Source organism: Aedes albopictus, chromosome 3 (genome assembly GCF_035046485.1).
Source record: "Aedes albopictus strain Foshan chromosome 3, AalbF5, whole genome shotgun sequence".
Taxonomy (NCBI): Eukaryota; Metazoa; Arthropoda; class Insecta; order Diptera; family Culicidae; genus Aedes; species Aedes albopictus.
Genome location: NC_085138.1, coordinates 128,251,295 through 128,267,928, shown reverse-complemented (window position 1 = coordinate 128,267,928; position 16,634 = coordinate 128,251,295). Strand labels below are relative to the sequence as shown.

General features: G+C 42.7%; 1 protein-coding gene across 1 annotated transcript in view; it reads left to right on the top strand.

The window, feature by feature from the left end:
• LOC109400375 (uncharacterized) overlaps positions 1–16,634 on the top strand; it is a 533,446-nt gene that overhangs the window by 181,571 nt on the left and 335,241 nt on the right.

The window sequence follows — 16,634 nt, the reverse complement described above, 5'->3', positions numbered from 1 at the left end:
CCTCCACCTCTACTTCTCGTGCCGGCACATAGATCGTATATTCACAGCTAAACGCTTCGTGCTGAGCAATTTCATTTGCTGCTTTGTAACTAGGTGCAGTTACACGCAGCTTGGTCTGTTTCACTTGGTGAATAACAGTCCCAGGATACTTACGCGTCAGATCTCGAGAGATTGAGAGTACATTCAACGGTTTGTTTTTGCGCCGGAAATAGACAACCCAAGGACCAGGCGAAGATGGTTGGTAAAATCGCGTTCGAGCAATGAGATCTTTAGGAGGCGTTTCGCCTCCATTCGAAACGTCCATGGGGGAAAAAATCTACCGCAGATATATCAGCAAGTGAAGAAAAAAAAAAAATATATATATATATAAGAAAAAAATCAGAGGGGTGTGTGCAAGACACAACCGCATGACGTAAACTACGTAAAGAAGTTTGTTATGAACGACAAAGGACTACTATGCAATTTCTTTGGATCAATAATAGAATTTGTAGTGGCTAATGGTTTTGAAAATTCTTAATTTTAACAATGTAAATTCTACAAGATTTTGGTGGATTCTGGGGATATGTGTTGGAAATATTTATAATAAAGTTTGAAAGATAAGAAAAGCCTGAAGAAATTCCTTTATAGCTATACACTGTACACAGAAGAAAGTGTTCTCGCCAGATTCGGTGACACGACCGGATGATAAGACAAGCTGTTGCATTTAGTTTAGGAGTAGTTTTCGAAATTCAGCGGTTTTGACACTTATGTGACCAGCGTCACTTTGTCAGAAAATCTACCGTTTACTCTTTCTGAAAACTGCTCTACAAAGGGCTGTTTGAACAAGAATTTGTTAAAAATATTGCATGTGTCATCAATAATTTCGTTGTTCTGCCAGCAAATGTCAGAACAGCGACAATGCTAGGCTTTGTAAGAATAATTGGTTTGATAGTCTCAATTTTCAAACACTTGTTATGATAAAAAGGAATGCAATAGTGCAAAGGGCGCACTAGAGAAATGTTACCTTTTCTACGACAAGATGCAGTTTGATTTCCACAGAGTGCTTTTGATGTAGTTGGTTTCAAATTCTTGGCGGTAGCAACTTTCAGAAAATTGGTGGCCCTCTAAAGAACTGTTCGAACCAATTTTACAGAAAATTGAGCTCCTATGCGACAAAACATGGTTAAATTTCCGCGCCGCGCTTTTGATGCAATTGATTTTAAATTCTCGGTGGTTTCGACACTTTTACAATGCACACCAAATGCTTTCGAATAATTATCTCATTGAATATTTGCATAATTTGGATAAATCATGCAAATTTTTAGGCAAAATTGTAAAGATTTACGAATTTTGCGAAGACTTACACACATTGAAATATGGCAACACTGAGTACTACATTTCATCAAAATGAAATTTTCTTCATCATGTGAGAAGAAGAAAATGTTTTCGAAATTGCCAATCAACTGGCACAGTTCAAATAAATTTGTATTGAATAGCGCTCACAGTGATTGACACTTGTGTCCCGGGATTTCGTCCTAAGAAAATTATTCTTTCAATCTTGTGGGACATTTTCGTAGCCCTTACAAGGGCTGTTTTACTACAAGCACGATTCAGCGGTGTAATTTTGTTGGCTTCTGCAAAGCTGCCCGGACGCCCGATGAAGCCAGAATGAAGAAAGTTTTCGCTCTTGCCGCACCAGAGATCTGATCCGGTGTGAACTGGTTAGTAGCCCCACTGGTACAGCGTACAGCGATGCGAAGACGACTAGCAACAACCGACGACCACCGCGCCCGGCTAGCCAAAGCATACTGAAGCAAGAAGCAAGCGGAGCAACTGGCTAGCAGTCCTCCGATGCGTTCCCCTCGAGGTGTCGCGGAAGAATGATGGAAGATGAGAAGAAGACAATAACTTATATACCAAGCGAGAAAACCCAAAAAAATGTGCTCGCTCCTGATTGGCTGGATAAAATTAAAACATAGGTTCACTTTTCCGCAATTTTCAATAGTTTGCTGTTGAAAATCAATAGTTTTCTCTATTTGACATGAAAGGGACATAGTTTTGCGATTGTTTGATGGCAAAATTTTAAAAATCGGTCAATAAATGGCTGAGTTATTAGCGTGCAAAATCTTTCATAATTTCGTGACGGTCGCAAAATTTAGATTTTCATTTTACACCCGGTGCCGTGGTACAGTACCGTACCTTCCCCATAGACGTAGTTTACGTCAAAATCGATTTCGAGTGTCAAAAATTCCGATTTTCAACTGCACGAACAATACTGTAAGTGAGTTAACGAGATCTGCAAATGAACTGTCAAAAGCATACGCGCCAACTTGTGACGTAGTTGGGGGGGCGAAGCTCTTCAAAATTGAACAAAAAGCAACTTTTTTCGAGTAAATGCACTAGTTTCCACGTGAATATGCTTTATTTGGAAGAACTGCATCGATTTTGTCAGAATTTAATTGGTTTTGAGAGGCCTTGCCCCCCCCCCAACTACGTCACAAGTTGGCGCGTATGGTCAAAAGTAACTGGTAAATATCATTACTAATAAAGGGTAAATATCGATTATTGAGTATACCAAGTTTAACCCTGCTAAAGGAGCACCATTAGTCGGGGCCCGTGGCGCGATGGCTACACGTTCGCTTCATAAGCGGATGGTCATGGGTTCGATCCCAGCCCCGGCACTTCGCCAGTTGCTCTTCCCCCCGAGAGCGGATGGCACATGACCCTCTTCTGAGCTCTCATAGCTCAAACGGGAAAAATGAAAGCAGCACAAAGGCAAACTAGTTCGATATAGTAGAATAAGAATATAATAGAATACATTTAGGCGTCATTCCTTGTTGAGTGCTTGAGTGAGCTGGTCGACGTTTTCCCAGTCTCGTTACGCGGCGCTTTTATTCGCAATTTCGGTCGTTTTTTTGCTCTACCGGACGGTAGTTTTTTCGACACGCGTTAGTCCCGAAAGTGCCCAGGTAACCGCCTCTCCGAAGGAAGCAGCAAACTATTAGTTTGACTGTCCCACCGCGAAATAAGTCGTTATTATTATCAAAGTGAACGACTTCATATTGAACCGCACACCGCAAGCATCAATTAGTGTGGTGATTTTGCCGTCTTTGTTGTCCCCGGCCGTGGACTGGTGGCTGCAGCAGCAGGAACGGCTGAACAATAACGGCTAAGTAGCACGGTTTTATTACCTACTCATCTCCTCTTTGCTTTGCGCTTGCAAACCAACTGCCTATTTTTCAAGGATGTTTTGACGTAAACTACGTCTATGGGGAAGGTACGGTACTGTACCACGGCACCGGGTGTAAAATGAAAATCTAAATTTTGCGACCGTCACGAAATTATGAAAGATTTTGCACGCTAATAACTCAGCCATTTATTGACCGATTTTTAAAATTTTGCCATCAAACAATCGCAAAACTATGTCCCTTTCATGTCAAATAGAGAAAACTATTGATTTTCAACAGCAAACTATTGAAAATTGCGGAAAAGTGAACCTATGTTTTAATTTTATCCAGCCAATCAGGAGCGAGCACATTTTTTTGGGTTTTCTCGCTTGGTATATAAGTTATTGTCTTCTTCTCATCTTCCATCATTCTTCCGCGACACCTCGAGGGGAACGCATCGGAGGACTGCTAGCCAGTTGCTCCGCTTGCTTCTTGCTTCAGTATGCTTTGGCTAGCCGAGCGCGGTGGTCGTCGGCTGTTGCCACTTGCTTTACCAGTCGTCGTCGCGTCGCCGTGCGCGGTACCAGTGGGGCCGCCAACCAGACCGGATCGGATCTGCGAAAAATTTCTTCATTCTGGCTTCATCGGGCGTCCGGGCAGCACAAGCCAACATCGGAATCAACAAAATTATGGAACGCGCTTGCAGTAATACTGCAAGTAAATTAAAACAGCCCTTGAAAGGGCTACGAAAATGTCCAACGAGAGTGAACCGAATAATTTTCTCAGGAGGAAAGCCTCCTTCAGTATGTTCTGCCCAGGCATGCGCGGTGGTCGTCGGCTGATACTAGTCGTCATGGCAACGCCGTGCGCGGTACCAGTGGGGCCGCCAGCCAGTTCACACCGGATCGGATCTCTGCTAAAATTTTCTTCATCGGGCGTCCGGGCAGCACAAGCCAACATCGGAATTAACAGATTCATGAAACGCGCTTGCAGTAATACTGCAAGTAAATTAAAACAGCCATTGTAATGGCTACGAAAATGTCCCACGGGAGTGAACCAAATAATTTTCTCAGGAGGAAAGCCCGGGACACATAAGTGTTAATCACTATGAGCGCTGTGTGAAAATTGAACTCGACACTGATTCTTAATTAGGGCCTAACTGACATTTTCAAATTCTCTTCATCGATCCTCTCTTTGTGTTATTACAGAATGTATATTGTGTTTTCGAAAGATTTTTTGGTTGAAATGCGAAGATGACGACTACATCTTGCTATAGAAACAAAAAGAATAAAGATTTTGTTTGTTTTGACCAAGTTATTAGCGAAAGAGAGAGTCGACGAAGAGAAATCGATCAAGTCAGTTAGGCCCTTATGAAAAATCATTGTCGAACTGCGCTTTGTCGCAACAATGAGATAAATATTCAATTCAAAATTTAATGTGCGAAAACTGTGCTAGTTGTTTGGCAATTGTTAAACATTTTCTTCAACTCAGATGATGAAGAAATTTTCATTTTGCTGAAATGTATTACTCAGTGTTGCCATATTTCAATGTGTGTAGGTTTTCGCAAAATTCTTAAATGTTTTTTTACAATTTTGCCGAAAAATTTGCATGATTTATAGAAATTATTTGTTAAACATTATAATTGTGCTGATCGATTTGCAAAAGTTCAATGAGATAATTATTATTCGAAAGCATTTGGTGTGCATTGTGCAAAAATCTGTATGGCATCACTAATTTTCACCCCTCTTTCATCTAACCAGTCACGTGCGAGAGGGGAATTTGAACCTGTTTGCCGTACAGCCGTCTAGTATATAAGTTATTGTCTTCTTCTCATCTTCCATCATTCTTTCGTGATACCTCGACTCGAAGGGAACGCATGCTAGCTAGTTTCTCCGTTTGCTTTTCCCTTCAGTATGCTTTGGCAAGCCAAGCGCGGTGGTTGTCGGTCGGTGGTTGCGCTCCCGTGTGTTCACCTTCGCATCGTCGTCGTGCGCGGTGCTACTGGAGCCACCACCAACCGGTTCACACTGGTGCACGGCAAAACTGACATGACACGGCAGCAGCGAGGGCTTGCTGTCCCGTCACACAAAGCAAACGCTGCCGTTCTGGATTTGATTGTCATAACTATACCGGATTTTACCTCATGTACGCAATAATTGAACAACTATTGTTCAGCATATAGATTTAAACAGCCCTTCTAAGGGCTTCGAAAATGTTTTCCAGAAGAGAGAACCGAATAATTTTCCAAGAAAGATGCTGGGTCACACAAACTTCTTCTCATCTTTCATCATTCACACCTCGAGGGGAACGCATCGGAAGACTGCTAGCCAGTTTCTCCGTTTGCTTCTCCCTTCAGTATGCTTTGGCTAGCCGGGCGCGGTGGTCGTCGGTTGTTGCTAGTCGTCTTCGCATCGCTGTACGCTGTACCAGTGGGGCTACTAACCAGTTCACACCGGATCAGATCTCTGGTGCGGCAAGAGCGAAAACTTTCTTCATTCTGGCTTCATCGGGCGTCCGGGCAGCTTTGCAGAAGCCAACAAAATTACACCGCTGAATCGTGCTTGTAGTAAAACAGCCCTTGTAAGGGCTACGAAAATGTCCCACAAGATTGAAAGAATAATTTTCTTAGGACGAAATCCCGGGACACAAGTGTCAATCACTGTGAGCGCTATTCAATACAAATTTATTTGAACTGTGCCAGTTGATTGGCAATTTCGAAAACATTTTCTTCTTCTCACATGATGAAGAAAATTTCATTTTGATGAAATGTAGTACTCAGTGTTGCCATATTTCAATGTGTGTAAGTCTTCGCAAAATTCGTAAATCTTTACAATTTTGCCTAAAAATTTGCATGATTTATCCAAATTATGCAAATATTCAATGAGATAATTATTCGAAAGCATTTGGTGTGCATTGTAAAAGTGTCGAAACCACCGAGAATTTAAAATCAATTGCATCAAAAGCGCGGCGCGGAAATTTAACCATGTTTTGTCGCATAGGAGCTCAATTTTCTGTAAAATTGGTTCGAACAGTTCTTTAGAGGGCCACCAATTTTCTGAAAGTTGCTACCGCCAAGAATTTGAAACCAACTACATCAAAAGCACTCTGTGGAAATCAAACTGCATCTTGTCGTAGAAAAGGTAACATTTCTCTAGTGCGCCCTTTGCACTATTGCATTCCTTTTTATCATAACAAGTGTTTGAAAATTGAGACTATCAAACCAATTATTCTTACAAAGCCTAGCATTGTCGCTGTTCTGACATTTGCTGGCAGAACAACGAAATTATTGATGACACATGCAATATTTTTAACAAATTCTTGTTCAAACAGCCCTTTGTAGAGCAGTTTTCAGAAAGAGTAAACGGTAGATTTTCTGACAAAGTGACGCTGGTCACATAAGTGTCAAAACCGCTGAATTTCGAAAACTACTCCTAAACTAAATGCAACAGCTTGTCTTATCATCCGGTCGTGTCACCGAATCTGGCGAGAACACTTTCTTCTGTGTACAGTGTATAGCTATAAAGGAATTTCTTCAGGCTTTTCTTATCTTTCAAGCTTTATTATAAATATTTCCAACACATATCCCCAGAATCCACCAAAATCTTGTAGAATTTACATTGTTAAAATTAAGAATTTTCAAAACCATTAGCCACTACAAATTCTATTATTGATCCAAAGAAATTGCATAGTAGTCCTTTGTCGTTCATAACAAACTTCTTTACGTAGTTTACGTCATGCGGTTGTGTCTTGCACACACCCCTCTGATTTTTCTCCTAAACCGTCTGTCGGACGTACGTCGGGCATAGTGCGCCGGATAGAGGGCCAGGTCCGCTGTCCAGCGCACTATGTCCGACGTTAGGTTTGACGTATGAATTTTGAGAAAATTCGATTGTCGGGTGTGAGGAAACTTCGGGTTTCAACCGCGACGACAATAGTTTACCTAAAGAGTAGCAGAGCGTGCTGAGCTAGTGGCTTGGCTCAGAACTAAATGAAAAGACGAAGAAAATACCGAGCTAATCTTAGTATGTAGCCATAACAGAGAAACCGATCATATTGACCCACCCTAGCTTTTCGCGTGGTATGAATTTCACAAATCTAGCATAACATGTGAAAAGGGCCTAAAGGCTTTTTGTAAACAAACATGTTTCGGTCGCTGTAGGGCTCACTTGATCCACCCACGCACATCAACACGCTTATCAGAAAGAGTAATCTTCGGACTATCTGTTAAGTGTATTGTTGTCCGTGGGTGGTTCAAGATTAGTCCTACAGCGACCGAAACATGATTGTTTATAAAATGGCTTTAGGCTCTTTTCACATGTTACGCTAGAAATGATTCTATTCGCATATTGTGTAGTGCAATACATTGAAAAGCAATTAAAACTTCTCATCCCATTACTACTTTTTCTCGATAAACTACCCCGAACCATTCTTGTTCAAACACGGCACGGCTGGTCCCAAAATATTGGTCATTCATTCAGGAAGATTTAATTCCACGACCATAAATCAGCGGCTGACGTTTTGCATTCGCAATATTTTAGCGGCCAGCAGCATTCGCTCGTGCGTACACGTCGGCAGGTACTTCCTGTTATTTGCCGCACGGCGCAAAATTTGTTCAAATTTCCAAAACGGTGCGGTGGGTGTAACCAATAGAGATATTTGAATGGTTCTGCAATTTGGAAAAAGAAAACCTAAACTTTGGAAAGGCTCTGGTGTCTGCAGTCTGAAGACACCTCAAGTTCTGAATCTTTGCTGCAATGCCTGTTCTCGGGTTAGAAACTAGGAATACGACAACTTCGGGAACGGAAATTCCAGTTGTTAGTCAAGGAAATGCATGTGAAACATTTAACTGAAAAACAGTTTCTGCATCATTGGAGATGCAATGTTAAAAGGATAAATAAACTATTTAACTTCTTGGCTTCTTCGCAGAAATTTTATCACTGATAGTTGAATTACGTTACATGTTTTTTATACACTTTAGCTCGCGTTTGGCGTACGCCCATAAACCATTCGGCGTTCCGGACTTTGCCTGTTAGTGCACGGTGGTAGTGGAAGCCCTTTAGTCGTTCACACGTGTGCAATAAATCTAAAATTTTCATCATCATGGCAATGAACAATTTGCAGCCCCGTAAGTGATTTGCAACATGCACCGAATCGCATTCGTAACACTCACTCCTCCACTCGGATGCAGATTTATTGCCCAACGAAGAGGACTGGCTCGAATACTACACCACATGTGCTACCACATGTCTGATGGAATTCAGATGTATCGTTGGTTGCTGGGTATTATAGTGCTGTGAGCACGTGTCCATGTGTCAAGAGTACAAATTTCGAAGTTTTGTTGAATTCACGGAGCTCATTATACTACCTACATGCTAAATGTTTCGTTGGTTCATTCATGTTATTATATACTGGTAACTTGTATAATAATTGAAAAACCTCATAAACCTGTCTCACCTCCTACAAGAGAGGGCATCGACTGAAGTGCACGAATAACAGAGGAATAACATTCAGCGTACAAAGTTTTGTCCGGGATGCTGTTGAACCTTCCTTTTGCATCACGTTGACAGCAGCTCGCTGACGTAGTGTACGGTTTAGGTAAAAAATGACCCTAATGCAAAAGGAGGGTTAACAGGATGATGGTAAATGATACATACCGATTGAGGAGCCTTTCATCGGCGACTAACAGGCGGGTTTTCATGAGGGTTCAGCAACGACGGGTCAGACGTTCAAATTTTGTGACATTTTCCCGATAGATTTCAACTTGCAATCAGTCTATCTGGTTACGAATCTCAAGGCGGCGTACGATTCAGAGAAAAGAAACGAGTTGTGGCAGATTATGACCGAACATGGTTTTTCGGCGTAGTTGATTAGGCTGATTCTTGTGACGCTTGACGGATCGAAATCAAGTGTACGAGTTGCGGATGAAATTTCGTCATCCTTTGTAATCTTAGACGGATCTTAGCAGGGTGATATCCTCTCGAACTTACTGTTCAACATACCTGCACTGCACTGCACTGCAAGGAGCGATAATGAGAGCTGGTATGCAAAGGCCCGGAGCCATTGGCACGCGGTCGCATGTGTTCCTAGACTTGTGGACGATGTAGACATCACCGGGATCGACCGTTAGGCCGTAGAAAAGGCGTTGAGGAAGAATGTGAAGGTTGGATATACCATTACACCACAAAAAATATTTATTGATTCGCCATCTTCAACCAAGCTAGTTGTACAGACTGATACTTAATCTAATTCCTTATCCTATTTTTAAGCATTGTCTTTGTAATATTAAAATCAAAATTGTCGCTGACTTCGTTAAAAAGCCTACAGCAGAAATGCAACGGGTTGAAATGTCCATAAAGCGTTCGATGCGTTGGTAGGTAGAAGAGAGCATGATTCCGAAGACGGCGAGTTGGGACATGAATATTCAATTGAAAAGGCAGCTCTCCACAGTCGATGTTTCCTGCCAGCAGATCAAAGCAGAACAGTCTCTGCAGCATTATCCTTCTCGATGCTAGTGTCTCCAACTGCATCAGCATACACCGGTTTTCGTATGGGGGTAACCTCACCGCGTCATTCCACGGCAGGCGCCGTAAGGCATATCGCACGAATGATCGTTGGACGCGCTCAACTCGACTACATTGAACTTGGCTATACGGAGCCCAAACTTGAACAGCGTATTCTAATACACTACGAACCACTGCACAGTAGACTGCCTTCATGGCATAGACATCATGGAAGGATTTTGTAATTCGTCGCAAAAAGCCAAGTAGAGAGAAAGCCTTTGACGTTGTAGTAGAAATGTGCTCGTTAAATTTGAGTTTACTGTCGACGATGATTCCCAGATCTTTCATGGTGGTTACACAATCTAGTTCATGAGAATCGATCAAGTAACATTGGTGCATCAGTGTTCGAAATCGCGTGAACGACATTGATTTACATTTACCGGCACTTCCATCCCATTAGCACGACACCACTTCGTTATGTTGTCCAAATCTCGTTGCAAAATGCAGCAATCCATACGAGTAAGTATCGCTCTGTAGATTTTCAAGTCATCGGCGTAAAACAATTTTTGCGACTGAATCAGCGATCAGGTCAGCGATAAACAGCACAAATAGCAGCGGTCCGAGGTGGCTACCTTGGGGAACACCAGACGGTATATCAAAACGATCCGATTCACATCCGTGAACCTTTACAAATGCCAAGCGATCAGTCAAATACGAATGTAGCCATATAGTTATGCACTCCGGAAGTCCCATTTTTCGAAGCTTTGCAACTGTTAACAAATGCGGCACCTTGTCAAAAGCTTTTGCAAAGTCAACGTAAATAGCGTCGACCTGACGATTCTTCTGCATCTTCATCTTAACACTTGTCACGAAGGACATCAGGTTGGTTGTCGTAGATCTGCCTTTAACAAATCCATGCTGAACCTCGGGAATAGCAGGACGAACAGTTCTGTATAACGCCTCACGAAATACTCAAGAACCTTTGAAAAAGTGCTGAGTATGGAAATTCCGCGATAGTTCTGCGCCATGTTCAGGTTATCAGACTTGTGAATAGGAGTTATAGACGCCACTTTCCATAAACGAGGAAAAACGCTCGACAAAGAGCGATTGAAAATAATCGAGGCAGGAAGCGCCAGCGCTCCAGCACATTGTTTAATAAACAATGGCGGGATGCCGTCAGGACCGGGGCCTTTTGAAGAGTCAAGATGGGAGAAACTTCTTGAGACGTCTTCAACAGTTACGTTGAATAATGGCAAACGCAGATCATATGAAGTGACTCCATCAAGTGCCATTTGTGTGATTGGCGTCGGAGAATTATTGTAAACACTTTTGAAGAAATCGGCAAACAAGTTTGCTGACTCTTCTGCGGAACTGGCTTGGATGTTCTGGTACTGGATTTCATATGGTAAACTATTCGAATTTCGCTGACTTTTAACAAATGACCAGAATGACGCAGGGTTGTTCTTAGCATTAATTTCCAGTCCGGATATATACTCACGAAAGGCATGCCGATGCAGTGTCGAAAATTCCTGTTCTATTGTCCGAAGTTGATGCCTATTTTCTTCGGATCGATGCTTAAAAAATCGTTTGCGGACCTTACGCAGCCTGTTTCGCAACGTCCGAAGTTCATTATTCCACCACGGTTGGTTGCAGCTACGATTCGTGCGACGATTCCTACGGGGAACATTCTCACGGATTATACTGTAGATCCTGTCATAGGAGACGTTAACAGCGTCGTCCACAGTCCTGTCGTTGAGTATAGAGTCCCAGTCAACCGTGCAGATATGCCTACACACAGCGTCTACATTATAGCTCCGGAAATCGAACTGAATGTCGCTGTCGTTATCGTCTCTTAGCATCGTAGATAGGAAGAGATTCAGGAGGAATGGCTTGTGGTGATTATCCGGCGGCAGTAGAGGCAAAGGGGGTTCATAAACTTCTACGTTGTCCGGATTGTTGACAAAGGCCAAATCGAGCAGTCGATCGTTATGGTTATATACGTTTAGTACCTGAAACAGTCCCGATGCTACCACTGATTCTGTCAAAGAGATTTCACTTTCTGATGACGCGTTGTTCGGCAGATACGCATTGATATCGCTGTCGTAACGCCACGTAAGACGAGATAAATTGTAGTCGCCGAGTATTAGTATCGTGTCGTTATTTGATGCTGCATCGCATATTTCTTGGATACATGAAGCATGCTGTTCGTACACAGAAGGGGCAGAGTCAGGTCTGATGTAAATACAGCAGACGTATATCGTTTTCGAAGGAAGCCTAAACCGCACAGCTATTTGCTCGAGACCATCTTCATGTACAAGCGGGACTATTTCGCACCGATGATGCTTCTTAACAGCTATAAGGACTCCACCACCGCGCTCCAGATTACTTGTCGATCTGCTGCGGTCACAACGATAAATATTATAATTGGAAGACAGTTCCGAGTTAGTAATACCCGGGTGCAGCCAAGTCTCGGTAAAGGCGATGACTTCATAATCACATCTGCATAGTTCTAGAAACAGGTCTCTTGTCTTCGTTCTAAGTCCACGTACATTCTGATAGTAAACCAGGAAAGAGGAGGATGTGACAAATGGTTGCGAAGTCGATGATGCAGTGTCGCCGTTCACGGTCAAGCCAAGTTCATCTGATGCTGATCGGACGTGGCTGTTGCATGTGGTGTCATGATCTCTGGAACAGGAGTTGTCGACAGATACAGCCAAAAGTCTGGTACTGCATTTGTTGGACAAACAGCAACAGGATTATCGTCAGAGTGGCGAGTGTTGGTTCCGCAAAGCAACTTCGGTGGTCGTCTAGTGGAGTTATCATCGTCGACGTCGATTTCACGTGGTCTCTTTGTCCTTGTCGAGAGAGGAAACGGCGATGGAACAGCTGCAATTGGTGTAGAAGGGACCGCATCAACTAATGTTTTGAAGCTGGTACGTATCTCCGTGCGAATATCGTTGAGAATGCTATCCTTGATTTCCGTCTTAAGGGCTTCGATGATGTTCTGATTAACCAAAAACCAAATACATGATTGCTGGAGGTTAATGTTGGTCCGGCCGTGGTAGTGGTGTTGTGGACGAATTTGTTTATTATTTTGTTTATTTTGGTACTATAGTGCCGTGTGATAATGAAATATACAAAACTCACGTTGTACAAGACTCTGATCCTTCCGGTCACTTGATACGGCTATGAATCGTGCGGCAAACTGTTGGCACGTAGTTCGTACGTCGGATGAACGACAAGCTTAAATCATACGCAGCAGAGAATCAGGTAGGGGCTGGCAGCTTCATGGAAGGCCGCGCATACGTTGGCTTCTTGCAGTTGAGGAGGATCTAAGGACTCCAAACGTTCAGAGCGACTGGAAGCGATTAACCCAAGACTTACATAATTCAGCGTAGATTCAACGGTACGAGTTGTAGTTCAGCAAGTATCAAGTAAATATCTTTTTTGGCAACATACCGCAGAGGATTCTAACGATGCCAGCATACAATCACAGGGTCAAATATCCACGTCCACGTACAGATCAATGCTCAAACCTCTGCTGGTTTGACTCGATCAGATTTTCTTTAGTGCCTAAAAAATGTAGGTTCTTCAGTTCATTCCTCGTCAAATATCTGACCCTGTGTATTTGTATCCTTCACCTGATATAGCTAAAACAGTCGTTTTGATTCCCCAAGACTGCAGCGCCGATAAAGTAGCTAGATCACACATATCAGTCGAACTCTTTTAAGTACCCATCACCTGATATGTGTAAACACTACAAGCAGTTTCGGGAATTACAACCTTTCCCGGGCATTCCCCCAGGAATTCATCAAGCCATCTCTCCATCCAGAAGCTGCAGAAATTCTTGTTTGATTTTCCCGAATATTTTTTTCATATGTTCCTCTAAAAGTTCTTGCAGAAACTCATTCAAGAATTCTGTGAAAAGTGTCTTCAAAAATTCTTGTCTTAATTTACAGTACCAGAAGATTCCTTGAAGAATTTCGGCGAATAATCCTCCAAAAAGGTCTTCGGCCTTCAGATTTTTTTATGATTCCTGATTTCTGCTTGAAACAAATGCGAGGATTCTCCCGAAAATTCATCTTCAAAAGTTTATGTAACAATTCTTCAAAGGATGTCCCCTGAAAATACTCTTTCCCCTTCTTATAAGAATTACTCCAGAAATTATGTCGAAGATTCCTCCTTAAGAATCCTTCCAACAATTGCTCTCAAATGTCTTTCAGGTATACTGAGAAGCTTCTTTCTAAGATTCCTCCATGAATTATACTGGAAAATATTCCAAACATTCCTCTAAAAACAGCTCCGAGGATTCATCTCAATTTTTTTGCGAGGATTGCTTCAAAATTTTGTGAGAATTCCCCCAAAAACCAATCCAAGAGAGGAGCGGACCTGGTGTGATGGTTAGAACACTTGACTATCACGCCGAGGACCTGGGATCGAATCCCACTCCAGACAAACTCACAAATGTGAGTTCTTCCTTCGGAAGGGAAGTAAAGCGTGGGTCCCGAGATAAACTAGCCTAGGGCTAAGAATCTCCTTAATACAGATAAAAAAAACAATCCAAGATAAAAAAAAAAACAATCCAACAACAAAATCCGCTATATATTTCGCCTAAGAATCCTCAGGAAATTCCATCTTGAAATTATTCAAAAATTATTACGATGTCATCTTGAAAAATTATTCCTCCAGAAGTTCATTCAGACATTTATTCTGAAATTGCTCCGAGGATTCGCCTAAGAATATTTGCAAGGATTCCTACAAAATTTTTCGTCCACACATTTGTTCTAAAATTAGCCCAAGCTATTCCTATGGTTCCCCCAAAATATGTTTCGATGAATTCTAAAATTCCCCATACAATTTCACCAAAAATATTTCTGATTACTCTCCTAGAAAATCTTATGATGCTTCCTCCTGAATTCTAGTATTGTTATGGAATATTATTCGGAGATTCCTTCTTGGATTACTCCTATAATTGATAAGAGAAATTCTTCAGAAATTTCTCTGATGTTTGCTCAAATATGTGTTAAGAATTTCTCGGACGTTTCTCAAGGAGTGCATTCTTCATCTTCTTTTCTGCTTGGCATAACGTCCACATTGCACACTGGGCCACGAGGAGGATCTAGTACGTAATAACCTCTAACGTTTTGGGAGTGCATTTTTTTTAGTTGCTGTCTTCGGCGACTTATATTTATTTTACCTGTACTTTTATGTGGTGATGAAAGTTAGTTGGTAATTTTGTCGCATATGTGACGCTACGATACTAACTTTTTTGTTTTGCGTTCTAGAGGTTTCCCGTCTTCTGCAAAGTTGTAGAGCGTGCAAAAACGAGTACTGTCGATTCGATTAATTGAGGCGCAATACAATTGAACACAAACGTCCATTTTAAGTAATCAGGGCATTGGGTATGGGTAAACATAAAACTCTTAATTGAAAAACGATCCGTGAGGATCTAATGGCAGGACAACTCCGGAATAAAGAATTGCTTCTCTTTCAAAATCGACGGCCGGTCGACAACGGACCAGATCTTCACCGTATGGCAAATCCTCCAGAAATGCCGTGAATACCAGGTCCCAACGCATCACCTGTTCATCGACTCCAAAGCAGCATACGACAGTATCGACCGCGCAGAGCTATGGAGAAGCATGGACGAAAACGGCTTTCCTGGGAAGCTGACTAGACTGATTAAAGCAACGATGGACGGTGTGCAAAACTGCGTAAGGGTTTCGGGTGAACTATCCAGTTCACCGAATATCGCCGGGGACTGCGACAAGGTGATGGACTTCCATGCCTACTCTTCAACATCGCTCTGGAAGGTGTGATGCGAAGAGCCGGGCTCAACAGCCGGGGAACGATTTTCACAAAATCCGGTCAATATGTTGCTTTGTGGACGACATGGACATTATCTCCAGAACATCTGGAACGGTGGCAGAGCTGTACACTCGTCTGAAACGCGAATCAGCAAAGGTCGGACTGGTGATGAATGCCTCAAAAACAAAGTATGTACATGCTGGTGGGCGGAATCCGTCTGGGTAGTAATGCTGCGATAGACGGGGACACTGGTGGAGGAATTCGTCTACCTCGGATCCTTACTGACGGCTGACAACAACGTGAGTCATGGAATTCGAAGGCGTATCATCAGCGGAAGTCGGTCCTACTACGGGCTCCAGAAGAAACTGCGGTCTAAAAAGATTCACCCACGCACCAAATGCACCATGTACAAAACGCTAATAAGACCGGTGGTCCTCTACGGACACGAGACATGGACCATGCTCGAGGAGGACCTGCAAACACACGGAGTATTGGAGCGACGCGTGCTAAGGACGATCTTCGGCGGTGTGCGAAGAACGGTGTGTGGCGGAGAAAACTGAACCATGAGCTCGCTGCACCAGAAGGATACGATGGGCAGGGCATGTTGCAAGAATGCCGGACAACTGTTCGCCACAGTTCCGGTTGGCACAAGAAGTCACGATGGGCGGATCAGGTGGAGCGTGACTTGGCGAACATTGGGCGTGACCGAGGATGGAAAATGGCAGCCACGAGCCGTGTATTATGAGAAATATTGTCGATCCAGTTTTATCCTGAATTTGATGTAATACTTTAATATAAATGAAATACATAAAAATGAATCCACAACACTGTGGCGCCGGACCCCCACATTTGTAAATCCGGCCCTGAATATCAGGATTGAGGTATCCTTCTCTGAGACAACAAACAAGATATGTGAAAATTCCTACTCCCATACCATAAAACATCTAAGTTGTTTATCCACCATTCAGAGACGTGCAAACAATTTTCTATTTTATGCCGCGACCGAGCATGACATCCAAAATTTCCCTCAAAACCACACGATATGCAAATTTAAACAAAATACCACACGCACCCTTTCCCACCGACAACGGATCTAGCGAATTTACATCACCACAAATGCCACTGACTGGTTGTCTGCCGGTCGGTGCTACATTCGCACACCATTTTACTCAATCTAGAT